The sequence below is a fragment of the Polyodon spathula genome, chromosome 18 (genome assembly GCF_017654505.1).
Source record: "Polyodon spathula isolate WHYD16114869_AA chromosome 18, ASM1765450v1, whole genome shotgun sequence".
Lineage (NCBI taxonomy): Eukaryota > Metazoa > Chordata > Actinopteri > Acipenseriformes > Polyodontidae > Polyodon > Polyodon spathula.
In genome coordinates this window covers 34,252,045-34,266,904 of record NC_054551.1, presented here as the reverse complement: position 1 = coordinate 34,266,904, position 14,860 = coordinate 34,252,045, and the positions used below count along the sequence as shown (strand labels likewise).

The 14,860-nt window shown below is 40.1% G+C and overlaps 1 pseudogene; it reads right to left on the bottom strand.

Annotated features, from left to right (window-relative positions):
- Window positions 1-14,860, bottom strand: part of LOC121330740 — a 65,544-nt pseudogene that overhangs the window by 7,714 nt on the left and 42,970 nt on the right.

Here is a 14,860-nt window from a genome sequence, read left to right as displayed (position 1 = left end):
TTAACTTTTCTTCTGGATGGAGGGCTAATGCCATGCAGTGGTGCCAAACACAAACAATTCTCTTGTTTTGGTCTGTGCTGTGCTTAAAATATAGGCTAGGGTTGTGTGTGTGTGTAGCCTTATAGGCTTTCATAAAAACCTCCACCAAGTCTACCCTAAACCTTCTTTATTATAGGCTGAATAAAATCAGTTCCCTTTAAATGTTTGTATTGTTGTAATTGTTTTCATTCTAGAAACAGCTGTTGCGCTGTGAAGCAGAAGTGACCACACTCAGTTTGAAGTTTGTCTTCAACACTTGTCTATAGCGATGTACCTGAATCATGGCAACTGTATGGGGCAACTATAAGAAAATATGCCATCAGCGTGAAAATAGCCTACATGGATAATACAGCTTGACCTGCTCTAACAGAATCTTTTACTTCTCAACTCAGTTTGGCCATTTTTCCCACAGAACAGAAATGTTTAAACTAGATTACCAGTTTCAAGTACAGTTCCACGGGAAAGAAAACATTGCTATCAGCTTTAATGTTGACACTCCTTAACATTTTTTCCTGCTGGAAACGGACAGACTAGAGTCAGAGATAGGGGTTGATATGTTTTTCAATCAGTCTCTTATTTTGAATGACCAGGGAAACCACAGGGTTCACAATCTCATCAAACAATCACACAAAAACAGAACGATTTTGAGTCAGTACTCACCGCGACTGCCTGAACCGTGGTTAGATATAGCCGGGCCAGGTCATCCAGAGTCTGGGAAAGTGTCAGTCCAACAACCTGGGCAAGAGACACAGACACCTGAGTTGTGGAGGTAGAGATGTTAAGGAACAGTCCTTCAGGTCCACTAAGGGAGTGGTTCTGGTAATGAAGTCACAACAGGTCCGAGCACCTACAAGCTTGTACAGTTAGACGTTTCAAGTGCATGGGGTACAGCAGTCACAGGTAGGCTGGAGGGTGCTATACTAGCAAGGAAGACGATTCACTAGACCTGACCGGTAGTTACAGCTATTGTATGACAAGTGTCCTGGAACTGAATTAAAAAAACAGTCATGTTCTTCTTCCACGCTGAGCGTGACTGGCTGCTCAGAGACAGGCTGCTTCTCTACTGACCCACTGTGACATGTGCTTCTCTAAAGGACTGGATCTGCAGTCTGTCTATGTCAACCTGTCTGGAACGAGGATCCTGTGTCACGGGTTAAACACACCAGCGATTCTGAGCTGTGTTTGTGTTGTTTTGTATCACGCTACACAGCAGCAGTTTTTTTGAAGAAATGTGTGATAAAAAACAAAGCGCTGGCAACTCATTCCAATCACAGCACAGTTAAGCCACTTCTTTTCCATTCCTCCCCAGACTTCCCCACACCACAATGTAGTTGAATGACAGAAACAAATTAAATATTGAATATCCAAAACAATGGACTGTATTCTAGACATAGGGATGTTTGATGCTGCATTAACAAAGTGGTTTTCTTTCATTTTCCCAGTTCGGAAAATATATGCCAGTATATTAGTCCTCATAAACCCCAGCCCCAAGCAATGCCATCTCCTTATATACATATGCAATAGTGTGTATTGGTTTATAACAATCATAAAGTACAACCTGCAGACAGGGCAATCCCCACATATAAAGATAACGCTATCAGTACTGGGCAATGGCTTTAGTAAATGGGTGAAAGTTGAAGGCAAAGGCAAATGAGTACAGGAAAGAAAGAAAGGATAATGCACTATTCACTCCAGTGTGTGGAGGCTGGAGCTGTGACTGTGTTTGTGTGTGTGTGTGTGTGTTTGTGTGTGTGTGTGTGTGTGTGTGTGTGTGTGTGTGTGTGTGTGTGTGTGTGTGTGTGTGTGTGTGTGTGTGTGTGTGTGTGTGTGTGTGTGTGTGTGTGTGTGTGTGTGTGTGTGTGTGTGTGTGTGTGTGTGTGTGTGAGTTTGAGTTTGTGAGGAGAGGAAGATATGTTTTCACTTACCATGCCCTTCAGTGCAGGGTCAGCCAGAGGAGATCGGTTGCCATGGAAATCGGGCCAAATGTGCAAATCAGCAGTAAGCAGGCCCAGGGCCGACTCCTTCTTGATCGCTTCCAGGTGACGGTTCAGGAATGTGTAGATATTCTCACTGCTACAGAGAACACAAGGGAAAACAAAGGGGAAAAACATTAGTTGAGAAGTTTATATATGCATGTATGTATTTATTGATATAGCTATGCTTATCCCTTTAGAGTAATGTTCTTCAAACCCCCACACACATAGGCTTGTAACCATTATGCAGACCTTAAATGGCCTCTTACAGAAATTAATACAGGCCTCTTCTTGTGTAAGACGTGTCATCTGGTGCAGTCTGAGTGTCCACGAAGCAAAGCTGAGTACACAAACTATTACTAAACATAACAAAGTGTTGATTTTCAAACATTACAATTGTGCCCTATGGATAACATCAGCACACAGGGTAAGATATACTGGAGGCTTGACAGATCCGGAATGGCTGGTTTATTTTACGTGATTTATAAAGAACTGTAGATTCATGACTCTAGAGGGGCAGGGGTCACTCAATCATGAGTGCTGGGGGGGAAGCCAGTACTTCTGCAGTACAAGAGTTGTTTAAACCAACATTTATGACATGATTTTTGACAACAGCAAATTCACCACTGCCGACAGCAGCCTAGATCTCTGTGTTTTCTCCAAGAAAATGGATTAATGTCAGAATCTGCTCCGTGTACGAGCTTTTTGACTTTTTACGACTACCCAGGGTCATAAAAACGTCAACCACCCTTTTGCCATTGTTGAACATGTTTTGACACCCTTGATATTAAGCATTTGCCCAAAGATAATGACACACAGAGCAGAGATGCAAGGAAAATAAATTACTAAGGGGAGTTGGGGGGTGCTGCGGGTATTGCTAGGGTCTGTCTTGGCTTGAATTTCTAATCAAAGCCAGGCCAGCTGGCCCATTAAACGGAGGGCATTAATTGAAAGAGCATGCTCTTTCCTGATTTCTCTTTTATTTCATTGTACTTCCATGCCAAGTCGGGTCCTTTCAACAGTCCAGCTTGGAACAACAACCAAGCCACAAGGTCTTGTGTGACTGGATTATTTATAAAGGGCAACACACTGGCAATTGGAGACTTATGCTGTAAGGGAATGTTCAAGTATTGTATCGACTTTTAAACAGTATTTCAGAGCTGGGGAAGCAGGAGTTTCACTGTACAGTGCAGTACGTTAAGACTCTCAAGCTATAGCTAATGCTATTAGGAACTGCCTTGTTTTGTCTATGTAAACCAGACTCTTTACTGCAAATGCCCCAGGTAATTCTCTCTCTGAATCAGTATACTGTATATATTATGGCTGGTTTATTTCTGTGTGGTTTGTAGAATACAGTACTGGTCAGGGTTTTAGAGACAATGCAGGTTTTGGTATGACTCCTCTCACAGGACATTCTAGCCTTACTGCATTCTTTATAGCAATGGGTATTTGAGGGTTTGTGGGGTTGTCCTGGCAGTCAAGGTCAGATTGATAAGAAGACGATTATATCAATATTAAAAAAAAAAAATTGGAATACAGAGAATTAGTTTGCCACCTTAAGATAGTTTCCTTGGAAGACCCCTGCAAGACAAAAAAAAAAATCAAAGAAAAAAGGAAATTGGAATGGAATTAGACTTTTGTTTTTAAATGCATGTGGACTGAGTGGTGCAAGGACCTAGAGCAGCTCTGCCAATGTGGTGTTGCTAGAAGATCACTGTTATGATATTGATCTCTTGACCTTGACTTTACTCTATCTGTTGGCCAACCCCACTGTATATGTGAACTACTTCTCTACAGTTTCTCATCTGGTTTAATGAAACAGCTGGAAATATGTTTACAATTGAGCAAAAAAACAAACAAACAAAAAAACACTAACCCCTTTCAGCTTTCAGGCTTTCAGCTTTTTGGGGTTTATTTAAAAATCCAATAATTCATTCCTCCTTTAAAAGCCCCCCCTGTCATGCACTAATGAAGTTCCAGAGGGGGTTTGACGCATGCTTACCACATTAACCCCTGACTTCTGTACAGATGTTTATTTAGCTTTAAATCTGAGCTGGCCACAAGGCATGTTTTGCAATAACACCCCCGCCGCGTGGTATAAATACACAGCACCCAGAGCAGTGCTAACCCTGACAGAGAGTCATTTTCAGTAAGCTTGTGCATCAAAACAACATACAGGGTCAATTCTGAAAACACGCACACTTAAACAGCACTCTGCATTCCTTTCCCTTATCTCTGTATTGTGTTTTCCTTTTTTTTACATGTGTTCTTATTTGATCCTTCCTCCAAACCTATAAGTGTTTTGATTTATTTCCATTCATTTCACTCAGACTTCTCAGTGGCTGAGTTCACAATCCAAACCAAACCTTGGTACCGTCACAGCTTATCTCCATAGTGCAGAAACTAATCAAAGTAATTAACAGGCTAACGCAACAGGAGCTTATAGATTTGCAGGCTTTAGAAAGAAAGAACAGATCAATAAATGAGCAACATGAACTAAAAAAATAACAAGTAGGATGCAACTTGGAGATTCTGTGTAAATTTCCAGTAAATCCGAGGTGAACATTTTTAATATGAAGCGCAAAAAAAGGCACAGATTTGGTAATAAGTGAGTAGATACAAACTTTTCTTTGGCTTTTTTCTGTAGCTCAGGGAAAGCAGGGTGTCCTTTAATGACATGATCTAACTGTAACAGAGTGAAAAAGCAACAAGGTACAAACAATGGAACTGGATCACTGTTTACAACATGGAAGGAAATGGAGCCCTTGTGAATTTATGTGCAGGACAGCAGTAGAAACAAAGAGGCAGAACGTAGCTGAACGGGTCGACCTGCACAGAATACAGTCTCTCAGGTAGCTGGGCATGACTGTTCGATTGCAGCAATACAGGCTCAATGGGGTAGAGAAGACAGTCGAATGAATAATGAGTAGAAGAGATCTATACTCACCAGCTTTATTGTGGCACTCTCACCTCCTTCATTCAGCAACAGCTCCGGCACCATTGCACACGCCCGGGACAAACAGAGGTCTTTCACTGATCTGAAACAAGCAGTGTTAGTAGTATTACTGGTATTATTAAAGAACAGGAGGCCTCATTCAATAATAATAACAATATCTTTATATAGCGCCTTTCACAGTGGACCACCATCAAAAAGTGCTTTACAGAGGTAGGCTGTGAACTGTGCATTATATGCAGAGTCACTTACAATAGGACATTGATTTAGCATCTCATCCACAGGATGGAGCACAAGGAGGTTAAGTGACTTGCTCAGGGTCACACATTGAGTCAGTCAGTGGTAGAGGTGGGATTTAAACAGATGACCTTCTGGTTACAAGCCCTGGACTTTAACCACTGGACCATACTGTCAAAGCGAATGTCATTTAAATTGCTTTCCTGTGTAATGCTGTTTCAGAGACAAAAGCTGATTGTACCTGCTTAGCAAGAGAGATCTGTCTGAGGATGGCACCTGTTCATAGACACAAACCAGTTATATTGCATTACAATGGATGACATACTGAAGCTTATCACTTTTTTCAGAACCGATAGGCCCTTGTAAAGAAATGATCCCTTTTTTTGGAATTGATAACCCAAATTTTTTAAATGAGCCCCCTTTTTTAGACTAATGAGGGCTGTCCTGAGACCATCACACTCATTTCAGTGGATCTGAACTCAGCAGGTTGTAGGCAGGACAGGCTAGTGCATTATCCTGCTGTGCCGCAGAGCTCCCAGCAATAAGTACATAGTTTGTTGTAAAGAAGAAAGGGTTTCCCAGTACTACTTAATTAAACAAGTCAAGTATTTCAACCCATGAATTGGGCTAGATGGGCTGGATGGTGAAACACAATCACCAAACTTGTGTGACAGTCAACATACATTTTACCCAGCCCTTTCAATCCTGCACATTTGTTTATCAAAATGAGTTTGACACAAAACCTACACTATAAACATCTTGCAGACTGAGGGTTTGAGAGGAAATGTTTGCAGTGGATGCAGAAACAAACACACAAAGCAACTGCTCTGCTTGCAACGAATGCTGATAACCATTTCTGTGCTAATCAGAGAGCAGAGGCTGGAGATAAACCTGGAATCCTGCATTTATGTACAGGGGGTGGCCATATGGGTTGCACAGGGACCTTCCAAGTCAAGGATCACCAACATCTCTACACCCAGGGGCCATGTATCAGGAGCGTAGGCCAGGTAACAAGCAGACGTTCCTGACTGAAAGAAACACACAGGCCTGAAAGCCATTGGAACTCCCTGTTCAATAGAATACAGCTGTGTCACCCCCACCCTTCTGCTGCTAATGAGAAGCTGCTGTTGAAACAGCCCTGTGTTGGATGTGCGTATGAATGCCCCGGCTTGCTTGGAGAGCTTAGGAGACCTCCTTGAAGATGAACTGCCTTGGAAATGACTGGCTTACAATTCAAATACACGGATTGTTTTTATTTATAGTACTCTACTTGGACAAGGTCAGTTACAAAGTCCACCACCATTTTTTTTTTTTTTAAATAATAACAAAAGAAAACAGCAAGCAAAATAAAAGGTCAGTGTAAGATTCTTGTTGTTAAGGTGCCAGGTGTCAGCTTTATTTCCGTTGTTATATTCATCCACAACACCAACACTTTATATCACAATTCTAAGGGAAAACATTTTCACAAGTGCCTTCATTACTACACTGTCGAAAGCACAAGCCGAGAGATGCGTCTGCTTCATTTTCTTTTTTAAGTTTAACACCAGGGATATTCAATAAAGCATGCAGTAATTTAGAGGATGAATGGATAGTTTTCAACTATGGTTTTCTGATTCTCCCCACCTGTTTCAAAGTTAAACTCTGAATGCACTAATTATGCAGTTACAACAGATCCAATAACAGTCATAAGTGCCTAAAATCTGTAAGATATTTACAAAAAGCATCTTCTTTCAAAGAGGCTTTGTTTTTCCTATACAGGGCTGGAGAAGTAACGTTTGCCTGGATGGCTGGGGTTTGCCAAGACGCCTTATTCTCTCTTTTTGACACTCTTATTTTTTTGGTCGCCAATTTGCATCAATCAACGACCTAATTAGAAAACCCTGAAAGAGCTCTTGCGCATGAGCCCTTTGAAGGCTCCAGTGTTAGTGCATCTGTAACCAGCTGTTATTAATGGCACAGAGACCCTTTGTTGCTTTCTCGTTTCTAAGGAGGAAACGCTGATGTGTGCAAGGCAGATAGGGTGTGAGTTTGAGAGCTCGTCCAACTGGCAGCTCCACCAGGCCTGCGCTCCCACACGCATGGCTGGGCTGTCAGGGTACAGAGCAGGAGCGACAGGCCTCAAAGCATGCAGTCGATGAAACAGTAAAAAAAAAACCACAAACAAACAAAAAAAAATCACAGTGAACTGCAGGCCGTGCAGAGAAACTCCTACAAGATTTAAAGATTATTTAGCTTCAAATGTCATTTTCCCTGTTTTATTTGACCCCCTCCCCACCTCCCCTCCTGTTTATTTCACTTTTTTAATAGTCTATGTGCTTTGAATATAAATTCAAGGGCTGCTCTTATGTTTAAGTTGCTTGTCTGATATATTTAACATAGGCTAAACCAGCCAAGGTGTCTATAAAGAAGTAAGAGACAGCAGCATCTATTAATCCTATTTACAAAACAAACCCTTACATTACATGTCAATGACAGGCCACTAGAACTGAAGAGCAGCTCTCGAACTCATGCTGAAGCCCCCTAACACAGACTTCTACAAACAAAGCTACCAATATTTGAAAAAAAGAAAAAGGCCATTGCAAAAGATAAGGGGATAGTACAAAAAATGTAATGTATTGCTTCTCCAGTTCTGAACAGTTGAACAAGCAACTGCAAAGCCAGACCCAGGAGGTATAAAAGTAATGGAGTCTGTTAAGAGCATGACCCTGATTGATCTCCCAACCTTTAAAAGCATTCTTCTTGGTCTTGAGGCTGCACAAGTGCAGTGCAAACTACTTCAAGGTGAGTGTAAATTACAAGATAAAGGCTGGGGGACGCAAGGTATTTGAGTTCAGTAGATTCAGCCCTCCCTTTAAAAATCGCGTGCCAAGATGTAAAGATAAGCAGGACAATGCAATCCCTACAGTGCAACCTGCTGTGTATTTGAAAGAAGTACCGGCTCGGCGGTACAATGCGTTCCTTGTTCTTCCTGCAATTTAAGAGCCCACTGTTTCCTTAACATGGTTTTGAACAGGAAGCATGGCAAACATTTCATTTGCCTTGGCTTCCCTTCCCAGCTCAAAAGTATCAGCATCAGGCAGCGTTACTGAGCTATCATTTGATTATATGCCATTCAGAACTGGGAGCAGAGGATAAAGAAATCTCTGGCAAAAGTGGTGATACATCTGACATGTCTGATTACACTACATCACAAAACTAACTTCAGCCAAGCAGTATTATAGAAGTTGTTTAAAGGCACAATGCAAAAGAAACAATGATACTACTACCACTACTACCACTACTACTACTACTACTAATAATAATAATAATAATAATAATAATAATCATTTCATATATTTTTTATATATAAAAACAGCAGAGAGAATAAGTCTGATTGTGCATTGGCGAGCACCGCCTCTGAATACATTAAGAAACTAATTGCTCTGAGAATGACAGCGAAGGTCAGCATTCTCACAAGATTCCGACACATTTCTGAAGATCTAACGCAGATCTGCGCCAGTGAGTCATGCAATCAATGCAAAAAAGAAAGTGCTTTTTAAAAAGAGTCGGCTGATCCGCTGGTACTCCTGTGGAAACCTCATTCAGCATCTAAGACTGGTAACTTCTTTTTATTTCTTTTTTGTAGCCTTCTCTATACAGTTGACAGTGGTGTGTGCCAAAACCACAACAAAGGAAGTCCTTCAGGTCTCTTGAGAAATATATTTATCAGCACAGAGCAGTTTGGCTTTCAAAGGTGTCATTGTAGGCTGAAGAAGATCAAAAGATGAAAGACAAGACTACTCACTGCCATGTGACAAGAACAGGTTCCACAGATTATAGCCACTTGATTGGCTGGGTTTCACACGGAAGGTTGTGTCCTGTTATATCTGCTCCAACCACACCTGGAGGAAAAGAACATGGACTAGCATTGGAATTTCTGATTCCCAGACCATCAGTTTCTATGCCTTATTCTTGTGTTATCTGTCTGCATGCCCATATGCCATCTTTATATAGCATGTTCATATGGCATGTTCTGACTTAAACATAAACTGAAATGAAGAACTAAGTAACTGATGAACTGCAAACTCACTGTTTTATAATTAGCTACGTTTCTGTATGTGTGTGTATATATATATATTATATATATATATAGATATATATATTATATATATATATATATATAGATATGATATATTTATATATTTATTTTCCTTTTTGAAAACGTTTTATTTTTGAGCATGTGATGTCTCTTTAAACATATTTTGCGCCAATTCACTTTCTTAATCAAACACAAATTACCAAAGGAAGTTGTTTCTTTTTACCCTCATATCTTGACTGAGTTCACAGACGGCGTGCATTGATCTCACCTGATTCTATTTGAACCTGCATTTCGTTCTGGCTCTAATCACCGAATTCAGCTTATTCATTTCCACTGCGTTAGTTTCTAGTAGTGCGTCACTAATTTAAACAATCTGGTATTCAGTTAAGGCTCAACAACTATTAATTAAGGTTTAAAGGGAGGAAGAGAGATATAAAATAACAACCGAAAAACTTGAAGCCCTATATATATATATATATATATATATATATATAGAGAGAGAGAGAGAGAGAGAGAGAGAGAGAGAGAGAGAGAGAGAGAGAGAGAGGGAGAGAGAGAGAGAGAGAGAGAGAGAGAGAGAGAGAGAGAGAGAGAGGGAGAGAGAGAGAGAGAGATTTCACCTTTTATTTGAGTTCTGATAATTAACATTTTAACTGTAGAATTTCAACAGCATAAAAACACAGATAAATCTAATGAAAACAGAACACAAGTGCAGTAAATGGCTATGTGCATTTTATCATGTCAGTCTGGTAGCACTCCCAAGCAGACAAAATAGTTACCATCGCTAATTTATTACCACTTAATGATTGCTGTTAAAGAGAGGAGCCAGACGCTGATCATTTATTACTTTTCTCAAAGATCCTACAATTTACAGGAATCAATTCCTAGAAGAAAGATGCTGTTTTCCAAAATGATCTCTAAACGAGCAAAGGGCTGTTGGCAAATTCAGATAGTGATGTCATTTCAGAAAGAGGTCATCAATACTTCAGCACTTCTGTGTTTATTTGATTTCCACAGGTTCATTCAGGGTCAAAACAGGGCAAGATTGGCCTGATTGTGAAGAATGTCTTCACTGACACAGGCTGAGCAGACAGCATCAGAGGACAATCCGAACAAAGAACCAGTGATTTCAAATGCTCATGGCATTACCCCGATTAATGCATTTCTCCAAGCGTTTGTCTAACTGACCTTGTTTCTTATAGTTGTATCCTCTGGGTGACCTGAGCTAACCCTCTTGCATTCAGAAGGTCTAATCCACTGATAATAATCCCCCACAATGACATTCTGACAGTTAAAATGAGATGCAGTGTAATCTGATTGCTGTTGAGCACTTGAGTGAACTATATGTTAATGGTCTTCGATCACTGACCAGTGGACAAGTGCCTGCTTGACAAAGCCACCATTGTGCTGGGCTCACTGGCTCCCACAGAGGCCAGGAGAGGGGGTGGGAGCTGAACTGCACTGTTGAGGTCCCTCCAGGGCAAGGCTGATATCCTTTGGCAATGCTGGGAAGATACCACTGTGGTTGCCTAGCTTGCACCAGCTCCATGGATTAAAGGACATTAACTCACAAGATAACAAACACCAGCAAGTCTTATCTAATATGTTTCATAGGTGTACATATACTGTACACAATACTGCATCTTTCTGTAAGATGCCAGTGCAGTGCACAGCATGTAATAGTTAAACACGGTTATTGGATTAGCCCAAAACTGTGGAGTCATCATTACTGTTGTCTGTTGAAAAGATTACGGAGCGGACCTCTAAATTTGTGAGTGCAGATTTGAGATGATGAGCCCAGGAACCAGACGTTGATGCCTGTCTGCGTCCATGAGCCACTGTCATATAATTAAAGATTTATAACCAATGGCAAAATATAGACGTTATTGGCAGGACCGGAGAGGTGAGAAGTTAAGATAAATAGGATAGTATTCCCATCTGTAGTAATATCTTGTGGAGAGCGCTTCAACCAATCACACATCAGCACTTCAGTGCTTTACCAGTACATAACAGCATCCAAAACTGTGCTGTTATGTATAAGACCTATGAAACATATTAGATAAGACTTACTGGTGTTTGCTACAAGAGCGTGTTAGTGGGGGTTTAATCACAACCAAATATATAACATTTTGTGTTTGTGAATTCTAGTAAGTATTTTATCTGAAGCTGAAGGAACACAAAACCACTTTTTCAGGAAGTGGCTTGAAACCTGATTTCAGAAGATCTAGTTTGAGGCCACCTTTCAGTATCAAACCCCAAGTCTCCACTGGTGTGCCGTGCATTGTTCTTAAACCCAGTCTCATGAAACCAAGTTCCAAGCCACAAAGTGACTTTTTGTTCCCTCAGCTTTAGGGGAAAGAGCTGAAATAACAATAAAGAGCAGCACTGCTACCATTGCGGTGTTTGTAGCCCCTCGCAGTCGCTCGTGTTCGGCGCTAGTCTACGTACGACGCTACTTTCCCGGAGGTGTGATTTCATTGCGGATTTAATCAATGCACATGATGAGTTACAGATCTCTAATCTCACTGCTCGTCCATCACTGTACATAACTGAGAACTTGTCTACACCAGACGTTTCAAGCTTGTACCCTAGGCATATCCTGAATGGTAGAAGTATGTCTATTTTACAAAAGGGGGTTAAACCCAATGTCACCTTTCCTGTAAGACACCCTTGTTATCTTCATCTCCTCAGTTGCATCAAGGCACAGATGTTTCATTCCTACATAGCCCATGTAATATTTCTGTCACTCTTGGCTGCTGTGTGTAATCCACAACTAACCTTCCCCACTGCTAACCCCTGGTTATTACTCTTTCAATGGCACAAGCCCAATGTCAGAACTCACAGCCCAGAATCCCTGCAAAGCTTCACATTGCTTTGATACTTCTGGCATTTCTTGGCTTTTTTTTTTTTTTTTTTTTTTTTAAACAGGCTTTATTCAATCGTTTATCTGAGCTCTGGCTGCTATAGGGCTTATACATAGGCCGTGTGATTTGGGGGTTTTACCCAATTTAACCTGATTTCTCCTCCCCGAATGCTTTTTCTGCATTCAGGTTAAACCCGAAAACTCCTCGTATAGTCATATACTGTATATGAATAAATGCATGCAACAGAGCAGAACTGGCACAGATGACGGTAAGCTGATTTACCTATTAGAAAAAAAGTGGCTTCTTAGTGTTATATATATATATATATATATATATATATATATATATATATATATATATATATATATATATATATATATATATATATATATATATATATATAGATATATATAGTATATATTTTCTTTTTTTTGCACACTTTTCTTCCCAGTTATTTGTTTTATGAGTGTGTGTTTTTAAGCCAAGAGCATTTAAATGTAACAGTCAATCGTTAAAGCAGCATGGAGTAAAGTTGTTTAGTTTTCCTGTATGTTCTGTGTGCAATTATACTTGCAACTCCACTACAAAATAAAACTTGATTAGAACTGAGAAATGCTTCCATATACAGTATGTGTTTGTATGTGTGTGAGAGAGAGGGGGGAGAGAGAGAGAAATGTCGTCAATAGTTTCCATATCCCAATGTGTGAAAATATACATATGTTGGGGACTTAAACCGTTGACGGCCTCGTCCAGTTTTTGTTCTTTTGCATGTCTCCTGGTCCAGGTTTAACAGCCTATAACAGTTCTACTACTGCAGATTTGTTCTGAATTTATTTACACGAACAAAAGATCTGCTGCCTTGGCAACATTATAAAACATCAACAGAAAAAAAAAGGTTTTAAGACAAAAGATGCCTTTTGGACACAGCAGGGATGACTTTGATCTGTTTTTGAGATGCTTGCAGATAAAAGCCACAGAAAATCAACTCCTATCTCGCCTTCAACTGATACATTAAAGAGTGCATAGCTGTGGTGGCACTCACTGGCAGATCGGTGTATCAGATTTCATGTTACCAGATGCCTTTCATATGAATAACATTAGCTTTAATTGATTTTGTAATAACTGTCACTTAAGCACCCTGAAATGTTTGATATACTGTACACTCTTGTGGAATACAAATATTAAGGCAGCCATTGTTCCAGCTCTGATGCTTTTGTGTCTCCCAGCTCGTATCAGTAACAGAAACACATCTGCACCTGCCTTTGGTTTATGTGAGCCTCAAAGCCCATTGCATTTAGCTGTGTGAACATTAAAAACAAAAGATTTCCAGTCTTGGAATTTATCATTGTTTGAACAACCGCTTAATTGCTTGTGTACCTCAAGGGGTTAATAAAACCTGTGCAACACTAGCATTGCCTGTTTCAGGACATTGCCAGTATCACGGTTCCAGTCCATTTCCATGGGATAATGTGAAATTATTCCCAATGGCCAAGATGCTTTTTGATCTGTTTGTTTGTTTTTCCAGCAGGCATGGTCTAGTCTGGATGGAACTTTCCCAAGCACTGGAAAAGCCTTTCTGACCAGGCTGCATTTGCTATAACTGCCTGTTTTCCCCAGACCCAGCTTGTAATGAAGTCTTTGGTATAATTACTGAGCTACACCTGTTTTTTAAGTCACAATTGGTACATTATTCTCCCCATTCCTCTAGTCCAATCTCAGCATGCTCTGTGACATTCCTGTTCATCTGAGCATCGCTGTTATAGGAATGGTAAAGCTGTTATGAAATTAAACACATTTTCCATTGTAACACATAAGGTTTTTTTTTTATTCTGTAGTGGATGTGTACAGGCTCAGTGCTGCAGCATTAAGCAGTTCAACAGTTTAGCCCCACTCTGAACCTGTCAGGTGATCAATGAGGTTTATTAATTGACCCCTAATGAGGTCCGGTTTGGGTGCAATTTTGTGTTTGGCATGCTATAGAGGATCAATGGGCAGAATTCAGGAAAAGGTGGTTCAATCTGTAATACCAGGCAAGCAAATATCCACTGGTCTGAGTTGCTTCCAAAGGTTCACTTCCACCGCTATGAGTGCACTAATCCAGTTTTTACTCAGCATTATTCCTATTGGGTGGGTACATTCATACAGTATGCAGATTTGTATTTGAATGAAATTGCCCCCAAAACATTGATATATAGACAGTGGATATAAAAGAGCAGGAAATATAATAATGCACAGCACCAGGATTTAGCTAAAGTACCAAAGCATGCTCCCAAGCAAGGTGGGCATGCTAATGTTAGAATTAAATGCATATGCTTGAATAGTACTGGTTTAACACTGGGCCTGGATTCTTCAAGCTATTTATTCCAAAGGAAAAATAATACACAAAATAAAAATAAAAAACCTGTTAAAAAAATCTTATCTTAAGCAGTTTTAAAATGTTGTTTTTTTTTTGTAACAGAAAAAAAAAAATGTGCTAAGGATAATTTGGCATACACTGCTGTGAGATCCTAGCCCTTGTTCTCCTAATATGAATGTTCTGTTATCCATTAATTCTACAGTGAAGTCAACGTCATCATAAAGCAGGTGTCTCAAGCCTTATCCTGCAACATTTTGGAGCAGCACGATGCTTTCTTGAATGTGTTTTCTTCCAGAGTACTGGTATTTTCAACATAACCCCACTAATTAACAACCTTCTTAGCCATCTCATTGCATGAAA